This window comes from Scyliorhinus canicula, chromosome 2, assembly GCF_902713615.1.
Source record: "Scyliorhinus canicula chromosome 2, sScyCan1.1, whole genome shotgun sequence".
NCBI lineage: Eukaryota > Metazoa > Chordata > Chondrichthyes > Carcharhiniformes > Scyliorhinidae > Scyliorhinus > Scyliorhinus canicula.
In genome coordinates this window covers 147179491-147192196 of record NC_052147.1, presented here as the reverse complement: position 1 = coordinate 147192196, position 12706 = coordinate 147179491, and the positions used below count along the sequence as shown (strand labels likewise).

Sequence of the window (12706 nt, the reverse complement as noted above, 5' to 3'; positions counted from 1 at the left end):
TAAAAACTGTGAAAATCCAAGACATACAATATCTTTAAAAGGTTAAGCACTCATTTTGGCTGCCCTTTGAAAATACTGCAATTTGGGGAAAGCAGATCAAAGAGGCAGACAATTGCAATACAGGAATTGCCAAGTCAAGTCCAACCCATCCTATTAGTTGACTCTCATCTTTACAAAACTCACTGACAAAGTTTGGGATTTCCACTCAAAACAATGACATTCTACATTCCTTTTTAAAATGAAACGTCTGCACTGCAGAAAACTTTAATGAATGATAACAGCTACTCTTTGAGTTTGCTAAAGGCTTGGGCGGCACGGTGGTGTAGTGGTTAGCACTGCTGCCTCATGTGGCGAGGACCTCGGCTTGATCGGCCCCGGGTCACTGTCCGTGTGTAGTTTGCACATTCTCCCTGTGTCTGTGTGGGTCTCACCCCTACAATCCAAAGCTGTGCAAGGATTGGTCACGCTAAATTGCCCCTTAATTGGGAAACTTAATTGGGTACTTTAAATTTTTAAAAAAAGGTTTGCTCATAGCTGGTATCAAAACGGGAGATCTGTGCTCAGGTGTATAAGCTAAAGTATGGGGGGGGGGGGGGGGGGGGGGGGGGGGGGAGAGGAGAGGGTGGTGGCAAAGTGGTAATATCAATGAATTAGTAATTCAGACGCCCAAGCCTCAATGGGCAATTATTAGAGATGGACAACAAATGACATCCATTCTATGAAAGAATAGATTAAAATTAAATTAACAGGTCTCCATGTCCCAAGTTTCTGATCTCAGTTATGGGTACCAGAGGAAGAAGTCAGCCGAGATCTGGCACCTTCGCATAGCGTGAGTCAGTCCAGCTACTCTCGGGCATTGGGCCCAAGATCATGACTCAGGTGCTCGCCACACAGTTTTTTCTAGCAATCAGTGCAAAGGATTGCTTCAACAGAGATCCACATGATCCGAAACATGGCTTTACACTCAAACTAATCTGGACCTTAGCGTATCCCAAGTGAACAATAATTCCACTATGTTACTTTATAATAATATCTTTATTGTCACAAGTAGGCTTACATTAACATTGCAATGTAGTTACTGTAGAAATCCCGTGGTCGCCACACTCCGGTACCTGTTCAGGTATACAGAGGGAGAATTCAGAATGCCCAATTCACCTCACAAGCACGTATTTCAAGACTGATGTAAAAACAAAAGAAAAAGACTTGCAATTGCAGCTCCTGAGGAATAGTATTGAACTGCCCTGTTCTTCTTCAGGCAGTGCCATGGAATATTTCACGGTCATCTGAGGGGGCTGATTGGACCTCAATTAGAGCATTTCATCCAAAAGACACACATCTGGGAGTCTCAGTCCAGAATTTTGTGCTCAAGTCCCGGCGGTGGGACTTGAATCCACAAGATGGAATGTGCTACCAACTGAGCCACAGGTGAAACCTTTCTCAGGATTATTAGAAACAATACAAGACTGTTACATCCCTCCAAAAATCAAACAACTGCCTGGATAGATGGAGACTCAAGAGAGGAGACTCCATGCTGGAGCCCCCAGCTCCATCCCGCTTTTGGCAGCCTAGTAATCAATATTAACTATGCCTAAATGTGAAATGCAGAGTTTGGCAATCTGTTAAGAGGTGACACACTTCCTTTTGAAGTGGAATTCTACAAACTAGCCAGATATGTGAATGAATATACGCTACTGAAAAAATCCTCAGAGTCCAGCAGCCACTTTAAAATAATCACCAACCTGCCACCAACCAGAATCTAAAAGAAATATTAGCACTGCAGCTCCCATGAATTGAAATAAGGTTGAGTTACAATAAGTCGTAACAAAGGTTGATAGAGGTTATCAGGGGTCGCCTGCTCACTCTCAGCCAGGAGGCCATGGCGGAGAAGGTTTTAAAATGTCGCATCTAAAGGATACGTAAAAGATCTCAGAGGATTACTTGAGGAAATTACAAGGTATTGTTTCCATTGCTGAGAAGCTCGAAAGAATTGATGTCTTTATCAACATAACTGTTGCATGCTTTGATGAAGGAAATTAAACTAGATCACAATCTATTACGGAGATATGGCCCCTTGAATACAGGAAATGGGTCAAATTATAAAGACTGGAGAGAAAAAACATTATGGACACAACCTCACTCGAAGAGCTTATTAATGAATGTCCATGCACAAATTGAACCCTTGGGCGACAAGTAATGGTCCTTACTTATGTTAGAGATATCATACAGTGCAGGAAACAATTTACAATGGAGAGGAAAAGTACTGCCAATGAACATACTTCATTACAAAGCCATTACAGGCGGCTGGGGAAATAGAGTAGCCTTCTGAACGAAATGCAAGGTAGTGTCTGCGCTGTTTATGTCGCGACTAACCCGATACCCAAGTCAGTTTTAAATTCCCTCCCGAGACAGATCCAGTTTATCTAAGCGCAGAGCTCCCCAACAGCTGGTCACTTGGCCAGGAATGAAAGCAGCAAACATATCTAATTAGTGTCACATTACAGTAACAAATTGCCGCGCTGGTGTGCTCCCTCATTCATGCTCCCTATTCAACAATAATCAAATTGCTGTTTCTACATATGACACCACGTACTCGACATGGTTTTTCCTTGTGATTCACTTCATGCATAGACAGAATATTTTCTAACTATTAATGGCATATGCTGAGCTCAGATCAAATTGCACAATCATAGTTTTAATGGTGCAGTGCATTCTTAAAATGCCAATAATAAATCAGGCAACAATGAAAGCTTTCATCAATAAACCTGTGGCTGAATTGGCATGTGCTGGCAGTGGCATTTTTACAACACTTTTAACACAAGGTAAACACATGGAGGAATAAGAAGGGAATGGGCACTGAACCAAAGAGGGAGCTATTTGGAGGGGTGGCCAAAGTCTTGGCCCAAAGAGGTTGGTTTGAAGAAGGAGAAGCCAGGTTTACAGAGCATGGGGTAGAGGCAGTGAGAAGCACAGCATCAATACTGGGATATGGCGAGAGGGAAACATTTCATGGAAGCCAGAGTCAGAGGAACAGAAAGTTCAGGAGAGGTTGTAGGGGCAGAACAGGCTATCGAGCTAGGCCTAAACAGGAAGATGGGAGTTTTAATTTTGAGATATTGTTGGTGACCAGGACAGCAGCAATAAGTGAGCAGGACTTCGGTCAGCATAGTTTTAAATGAGTGCAAGTCTGCAAACGAGCACTGTGATAGTATGGGGCTGGTTTTGCACAGTGGGCTAAACAGCTGGCTTGTAATGCAGAACAAGGCCAGCAGCGCGGGTTCAATTCCCATATCGGCCTCCTCGAACAGGCGCTGGAATGTGGCGACTAGGGGCTTTTCACAGTAACTTCATTGAAGCCTACTTGTGACAATAAGTGATGATTATTATTATTAGTGGAGACTGGAGGTGATAATGGTGTGGGCGAAGGTTTCAGCAGCTGATGAGATGAAGAAGCCACAGAGACACTGGCATTACACAGGTGAAGTGGACGATTCTTTGTGAAGTGATAATGTTGAAAATGCAGCTGAGGTTCAAGCAGAATGCAAAAGTTGTAACACCTCCAGTTCAGCCCGAGACAAACGTTTACCAGCAATGGGGATGGAATCTGTGGCTAAGGAACAGAGATTAATAAGGGCCTGCGAGTGCTTCACAGCATGGATCCAAATGTGTATTTCAAATTACATGATTTATCAATAGATCGAAGAATTTAAAACACAAATAACACCCAGGGCAAATTAAGTTTCTGAAATCTTGTGGGCTGGTTTAATAAATATTGTGTTGCAAGGCATCCCTGCCCACAAATCTGGCCACAGCCCAGATCAAATCAATCACCATGTGAGGTTCCACCAATTGCACTTGTTTATGACCCTTCAACTAGGCTTAAATTTGTGATGATTTTCTTCTTGGGCAAAAAGATACTAACAATAATGTTTTAAAAACTTCTAAATAGAACAGTACAGCACAGAGCAGGCCCTTCGGCCCTCGATGTTGTGCTGAGCAATGATCACCCTACTCAAACCCACGTATCCACCCTATACCCGTAACCCAACAACCCCCCCCCCTCTTACACTGCGGGCAATTTAGCATGGCCAATCCACCTAACCAGCACATCTTTGGACTGTGGGAGGAAACCGGAGCACCCGGAGGAAACCCACGCACACACGGGGAGGACGTGCAGACTCCGCACAGACAGTGACCCAGCCGGGAATCGAACCTGGGACCCTGGAGCTGTGAAGCATTTATGCTAACCACTATGCTACCATGCTGCCCCAGATATATTTGGTTTAGTTTACTAAGGTAACTTGTAAATGGTTCGGTGCAGCTGAAATTTTTTTTTGGATCTTAGCGCTGGACTACACTCAAATAAAAAATGCTTTATTTTTGTGATAAACTTATTTTTAGCTATATTAATAAAACTGCACCCAGTTACCGCTTTTTAAAAAATAATTTAGAATGCCCAATTCATTTTTTCCAATTAAGGGTCAATTTAACATGGCCAATCCACCTACCCAGCACATCTTTGGGTTGTGGGGGCGAATCCCACGCAAACACGGAGAGAATGGACAAACTCCATACGGACAATGACTCAGAGCCAGGATCGAATCTGGGACCTCGGTGCCGTGAGACAGCAGTGCTAACGACTGTGCCACCTCCCGGTTATCACTCTTAAATACATCAAAGAATACTTTTAATGCAAAATGACATTAAAAAAAAAATTAGGTTCAGATTGTGCTAGTTCATGGGAGTTTAACATTTCGTGAAATGCAAATGAGTTTGAACAGACATTTGAGAAGGGAAACTAATATAATTTTGGATGTAATGTGTGTCCAGATCACCAATTTCAAGCAAAGTGAAAACCTTCTTCGGCTCTATGCAATTTGAAAATAAGGGGTCTCCCTTTTATGTCAGACATGAGGAGAAACATTTTCATCCAGAGTCACTGGTGTGCAGACAGGAAGACCACAACCAGATCAGCCATAATCTTTCTTAATGGTGGAGCAGGCTTGAAGAGCTAAATGGCCTACTCCTGTTCCTGTGTTCCTGGGAGTCTCCTGCCTCAACTGGGTTCTGCGTACAACAGTTGCTTGGGAGTTTGGTGTCAGACGTACGAATGACATGTCTCGCCCAGTGGATCTGGTTTTGAATGATGCTGGCTTGGGAAAGGATGTTGCCGTTAGACTATCTGTTTTGTCACTGGATTTGGAGAATTCTGTGAAGGCACTGCTCATGGTACTTCCCCAGTTCTGGGAGTTGCCTACTGTAGGTTGACCAAGCCCCTGGGGCATTAATGAGCACTGGGATTGCTGCAGCCCAGTAAATTATGACTTTGGTCTCAGGTTTGAGATTCTGGTCCCTGAATATTATTTTTCTGAGTCGGCCGAAGACTGAGCTGGTACATTGTAGGCGATGATGAATTGTGACCGTCTGTGTCTGCCTTTGTCTTGATGAAACTCCTAAGATATGGAAAATGGTCCACATTTTCCAGGATCTTATCACTGATCTCAATTGATTGAGCAACACATTGTGACATTGGGAGCTGGTTGGTAGTGTTATGGGCCAGGGTTTAGAGAACCCCAAAGTGTATCATGGAGTTGTATCAAGTGTATCAGGTTGATAAGGTTTTCAAGAAGGCGTACGGTTTGTTAGCTTTTATTGGTAGAGGGATTGAGTTTCGGAGCCATGAGGTCATGTTGCAGCTGTACAAAACTCTGATGCGGCCGCATTTGGAGTATTGCGTGCAGTTCTGGTCGCCGTATTATAGGAAGGATGTGGAAGCATTGGAAAGGGTGCAGAGGAGATTCACCATGATGTTGCCTGGTATGGAGGGAAGATCTTATGAGGAAAGGCTGAGGGACTTGAGGCTGTTTTCGTTAGAGAGAAGAAGGTTAAGAGGTGACTTAATAGAGGCATATGTATAATATGTATAATCATCTGGAAAGGAATAATTTGATCAGAGATAGTCAACATGGTTTTGTGAAGGGTAGGTCGTGCCTCACAAACCTTATTCAGTTCTTTGAGAAGATGACCAAACAGGTGGATGAGGGTAAAGCCGTTGATGTGGTGTATATGGATTTCAGTAAAACGTTTGATAAGGTTCCCCACGGGAGGCTACTGCAGAAAATACGGAGGCATGGGATTCAGGGTGATTTAGCAGGTTGGATCAGAAATTGGCTAGCTGGAAGAAAACAAAGGGTGGTGGTTGATGGGAAATATTCAGACTGGAGTCCAGTTACTAGTGGTGTACCACAAGGATCTGTTTTGGGGCCACTGCTGTTTGTAATTTTTATAAATGACCTGGAGGAGGGCGTAGAAGGATGGGTGAGTAAATTTGCAGATGACACTAAAGTCGGTGGAGTTGCGGACAGTGCAGAAGGATGTTACAAGTTACAGAGGGACATAGATTAGCTGCAGAGCTGGGCTGAGAGGTGGCAAATGTAGTTTAATGAAGAAAAGTGTGAGGTGATTCATTTTGGAAGGAATAACAGGAAGAGTACTGGGCTAATGGTAAGATTCTTGGTAGTGTGGATGAGCAGAGAGATCTCGGTGTCCATGTACATAGATCCCTGAAAGTTGCCACCCAGGTTGAGAGGGTTGTTAAGAAGGCGTACGGTGTGTTAGCTTTTATTGGTAGAGGAATTGAGTTTCGGAGCCATGAGTTCATGTTGCAGTTATACAAAACTCTGGTGCGTCCGCATTTGGAGTATTGCGTGCAGTTCTGGTCGCCGCATTATAGGAAGGATGTGGAAGCATTGGACCGGGTGCAGAGGAGATTTACCAGGATGTTGCCTGGTATGGAGGGACGAACTTATGAGGAACGGCTAAGGGACTTAAGGCTGTTTTCGTTAGAGAGAAGAAGGTTAAGAGGTGACTTAATTGAGGCACACAAGATAATCAGAGGATTAGATAGGGTGGACAGTGAGAGCCTTTTTTCTCGGATGGTGATGGCTAGCACAAGGGGACATAGCTTTAAATTGAGGGGAGATAGATATAGGACAGATGTCAGAGGTAGGTTCTTTACTCAGAGAGTAGTAAGGGCATGGAATGCCCTGCCTACAACAGTCATGGACTCGCCAACATTAAGGGCATTTAAATGGTCATTGGATAAACATATGGAAGATAATGGAATAGTGTAGATGGGCTTTAGAGGGGTTTCACAGGTTGGCGCAACATCGAGGGCCGAAAGGCTTGTACTGTGCTGTAAAGTTCTATGTTCTATTCTTTGAATAGTACAGATGACTCTTTTACCTTCGGGCTTAAATTGGGCTTGGTTTGATATCTCATTCAATTAAAAACAGCACTTTCATAGTGCTGCACTCCTTCAGCACTGCACTGAAGTGCCTGGCTAGATTATACATTCAAGTCAGCAGAGTGGGGATTTAACCGACGACCTTCTGACTCAGAACCAAGACAGCCACCAGTGAACCATGGCTGACACTTCAGCAATAGAATATTTTTCATTTATATTGGACTAGCAGGTGTCATGCAGGTCAAGGATTTATGGAGATCAAATGCAACTATTTTACTCTGGCTTGTTTATGGTCCATTTAAAAACTAAGTGACTGAACAACATGGGCAAGCGGAGGATTTTAAACATGAGAATTATGCTGTCGGTTTTTAAATAATTGAATAAATTGAGCTCTTAAGCATGATCTAGTGTCATGGGCATATGTTCCTTGAAGAAGCATTTGCCTGCTTATATACATACAAACACTACTGGACTGCTGAATCCAGCCCTGGTCCAGTGGCTAAGAAGATAACCTACTTTGAAAATGAGTACTGAGAAAAGGGCAGGGAACCTGAACAGCTGGTATAGGTCAGGTAGTTCAAATGGCCTCATTCTTCACTGTAAATTTCCATGATTCTAAGCCAATGTTCCTTTCATGTGCAATCCATCACTGGACTGGACTTCAATAACTTGGACTTCAATAACTTGATCTTCTGGGACAATGTCTCTCCATATCATACTACTACATTAAATCAATCAAAACCTTATCTTATAACCATGTAGCACGGATTATTCATTCCAGACTATTCACTTGGAGGTTTTCCATTAAAAAAAGAAATTCTCTCAACATTTTCTCTTTTTTTTAATTTAGAGCACCCAATTATTTTTTTCTAATTAAGGGGCAATTTAGTGTGGCCAATCTACCTAACCTGCACATCTTTGGGTTGTGGGGGTGAAATTGCAAAACACCAGACACGGGGAGAATGTGCAAACTCCACATGGACAGTGACCCAGGGCCAGGATTCGAACCCGGGTCCTCAGCGCTGTAGGCAGCAATGCTAATCACTGTGCTACCATGCCTGCCCTCTCTCAACATTTTCTTCTCGCATTGTGAAAGCATCAATGCCCTTGACAGAGTCCAGTCCCAATGGAAAGATTATTCTTCACAAATAAAGGGTGGCACCTTAACAACTATTATGCCTCACTGACGCAAGTTTTGGATGTTTCGATGCTCAGGAACCAACATGCTCTGCACCAAATTTAATCACCTCCGATTGTACTTAGACTTGTGTCTAGACTTTCTGCCTTAATCATGAAATTGCATCTGAAATTGAACTCGTTAAGATTAATTTTTAAATTTCCCATTAAAAGTAATTTGCATTAGCTTAAAATCTTCTACGAACAGTACAATTGAGCAGTATAATAAAATTTAAATATCTGTATTTTTTTAAACTTCCCAATAAAAAGATTATTGGATGTATACAAGTCAGGGGTTCCCAGACAGTGGGTTGTGACCCTCAATGGGATAGTGGGATGAGTAATTGGGGTTGCAAGCTCCAAGGCAGCAACAGTGGCTTGAGTGGAGACTCAGATTTGATAACAGTGGCAAGACTCCCTTAGATGTGCTCAATTATTATTTTTTTCCTTGTGGTTATGACCTAATCCAATGAGCTCTGAGTCCCAGTCGCTGACACCAAGAGAGACTTCAAAATGGTCGGTGTTGCAATTGTTTGCTGAACCCATATCCCTGTTGTTTGAATCACCACCCTGCTCAACAACTCACCTCACCCACCCCAAGTCTTCACTCCGGGATCACACCAAGTGTGAAGTACGAAAATGGAGTCACCGCAGAAGAATGTTCAAGAAGCAATGATGTAAGTGGTAACCTGCTGCGGTTGGATTCATACAGTTTAATCACAAAAACTAAACATGTTTAGTAAGAGAATGACCAGTCCTCTACTTATGAGTAACCAGAGTGTCAGAAAGCTGAACCGAACCATGCACTGCTTTAACTACTGTACACTGGTCAGGCCCCGAGCAAATTCAATGTATTTTAATATGAAAAATATTTTTTAAACATGTCCCCACTTGCTTGTGCATTTAAGAGAAGAGCCAAATTTGAAGGCTTCCTGGTAGCATCTTGCATGTCACAAAGGAGGCCTGAGCTGGGCTGATCTGACAAATTGAACCTCCAACCAGAGGAAAGGTTAGTGCAAAACACCAGAGGTAGTAGTTTTGGCTGGCAACTTACTCCCTGATCTTTGTGCTAATTCAACCAATTTCTGCCTGGATCGCGTCAAATTGAAAGTGAGCAGCAACCCTCACCTTAAATCCTAACCAGATAATTAGCCCTTTTCTCAAATTTCTAAACTGCCATTTTGGTTACAATTACAAGAAACGTATTCCACATATCCAACAAGGAAAAATTGCGTTTCTCAACTGTAATCTTACTTGAATATTGTTCATTCTACTCGAGTCCCTCGTTCTTTGTGAACAATCTAAGCCACACCAGCTTTTTCATTTACATTTCCAATCTCTCAGCTTTTACCAAGACCTGATGCTGCCGCCCACTCAACTTTTTATTCCCCTAACAAAAATCCTGTTCATTCTATGTTTCTCCTCATGATTGAAAAGTCTAAGTCCAGGAATCATCCCTGAAACACAACATTTTTCTGAAGGAAACATGTCCACAATTGCTCTGTTGTAAATGTGATCTAACCTATGATCGATCTATTTAACTTACTTCAACTAGCAATGAATGCCTCAGATGCATGCGTGCACTTGATTATTTTTTTACGTTCATTTTTAACCCATAAATATGGTCATTTTAACACATCACAGACCAAATTTTACCGTACTACAGATATCCATCTTGAGACACCCCCATCACTTTCACATCACCTGTATCATGTTTCATTATTATGTTTAGTGAGCCTGCTGCATAAGAAACCCAGTGGCCACATTTGACAAATTGTACTGTATAAGGCAGTGCTTAGATTAAAATAAAATTTACCCAGGAAATACGATACAGGCCAAACTTCCTCAAAAGGCAGTGGAATCTTTGAATATTTTTAAAGCAGAGGTAGATCGACTCTCGATACCAATAGGGTGAAAGGTTATCGGGGGTAGGCATGAATGTGGATTTGAGGTTACAATCAGATCAGCCATGATCTTATTCAAGGGGCTGAGTGGCCTACACCTATGCCATGTTCGTATATGGCACAACCAGTTGATGCTGTGGCTTATGCTTCATTTGAACCTCCTCCCAGCCACCTATCAAAATCTACCAGCTCAACGCTCCATTTCTTCTCCCTCATATGCTTGTCTAGCTTCTCCATAAATGCATCTATACTATTCACTTCAACCACTTTCTGTTATACATTCTTACAACACTTTAGGTAAAGAAACTTCTTCTAACAGATTTTTTAGTGACCATCTCATATTGATGGCCTCTAGTTAGTTATGTTCTTCGCCACAAGAAAAAACATTCATCCTGTATCCACTGAATCAAAACCTGATATAATCCTTTTAAGGTCTCTATTAGATCATTCCTCAGGCTTTGTTTTTCAAGAGAACAGCAAGAAGTCAATTCTTCTCCGACATGTATACATTTCTGTATATCTTTATCAGCAATCTAGGTCGCTCGGTCAGTCAGATTTACATCACGATTACTAATCATTGTGCCAGAGGATTTATCGGTTAGACTGCAGAAAACGAGTTTGCTTGTGGGGATTCCAAAACCATAGGACATCAATATAAGATAGTCATAGAATCATAGAATTTACAGTGCAGAAGGAGGCCATCGAGTCTGCACCAGCCCCTGGAAAGAGCATCCCACTCAAGCACAAACCTCCCCCACCCCACGCCCTTAACCTAGTAACCCCAATTAACCTTTTGTTGGACACTAAGGGCAATTTAGCATGGCCAATCCCAATAACCCGCACATCTTTGGACTGTGGGAGGAAACCGGAGCACCCGGAGGAAACCCACGCAGACACGGGGAGAACGTGCAGACTCCACACAGACAGTGACCCAAGCCAGGAATCGAACCTGGGACCCTGGAGCTGTGAAGCAACTGTGCTAACTACTGTGCTACCGAGCTGCCCCACTGGTAAATCCAATATGGAATTCAGGAGAAACCTCTTCACCCACAATGTGGACTTTCTACCATGTGGAGTTATTCAGGTGAATAACACAGATGTATTTAAGGGGAAACTAGCTACGTACATAAGGAATAAAGGATTAGGAGGTTATGAGAGGACAAAATGAAGTAGGTTAGGACACTTGTGGAACATTAACATTGCATTGACCTGTTAGGTTGAATGGCCAGTTCCTACACTATAAAATCCAACATAATACACACACAAACTGAAAGACTTGGTGTTTGCATAAAGTTTCTATCAACAGATGAATAAGTCATGCTGATATCTGTCACTGCAGTTGTGAGACTTCTGTCATTCAGAACTTGCAACTTGGTTAAATGCAGACTTTGTGGACACTAGGCACACATCCAGTCTCAATGTTTCTCAACAGCCTGCCTTCTAAGCAGATGAGAGAAAATCCCAGGGCTGTTACATGGAGCTAGTTCACATACACACACACGAGATTTGAAGGACATCAGAACATCTGTTTTCTCGTGGTTTAAATACAGTCTTTAAATATTGCAGGCCCGAGTGTAGTGCAGTGCAGGGTAGTAACTGGCACAACATTACATCTACATGGCAATGACAGCTAGTCACTGCACCATACAGTGACAGGCTAAGACTGTGTATGCAAAATCAGTGTTGCGTGTGTGTTCCATCACCTGTCAATTCTGGAGCCTACAGAAGACGGTACAGATAGATTCCTGTAAATAAAGATTTGCAGATTAAAAAGCATTCTTATAGATATGTAAAAGTCAAATTGTATTGTCGTGACCCAGAATTTCATTAAGTATACTTTTTCAAAGAATAGCTTTGCAAGGAGCAGGATATTTGAAAACAGGCTCAAACATTACCTTAACATGCCTGATCTTTGATGCCTGAATGGCAAAGGAAAACTCTGATCTCCCGACCTGAAAAGAACTCTTGTGTTACAGGAAAGAGCTACCCGTTTAATGAACCATATATTGTCTAGAGAGAAGAGTTTATTGTGCATACATTTTATGAAAGGGGATTTGTCATATTCTGAAAGGACCGTGAATTGGGCCGGGGGGGGGGGGGGGGGGGGGGCAGAGAGAGAGAGCGCGAGAGAACCACTGATTCCTTTCCAGCCTCAGTGATTAATCCTACACTGTGGCTGAATGCTGAATTGCAAGGCTATACTGCACAATAAAGGTCATTTTTTGTTTGACTATACATCATTATTTTATGTTCATGATAAAATTTAACTTTACATTTTTCTGCAAATTTAAATTTACATTTTTCTGCAATTTAAACAAACACAGCATATCCTGAATCAATGGGATGCATTTTCCCAAACACATTCCCAGTTTGTCTTGATGCA

General features: G+C 42.4%; 1 protein-coding gene across 7 annotated transcripts in view; it reads right to left on the bottom strand.

Annotated features, from left to right (window-relative positions):
- The window catches only part of agap1 (ArfGAP with GTPase domain, ankyrin repeat and PH domain 1), a 959457-nt gene that overhangs the window by 552615 nt on the left and 394136 nt on the right, over window positions 1-12706 (bottom strand). The gene's annotated exons all lie outside the window — the stretch shown is intronic.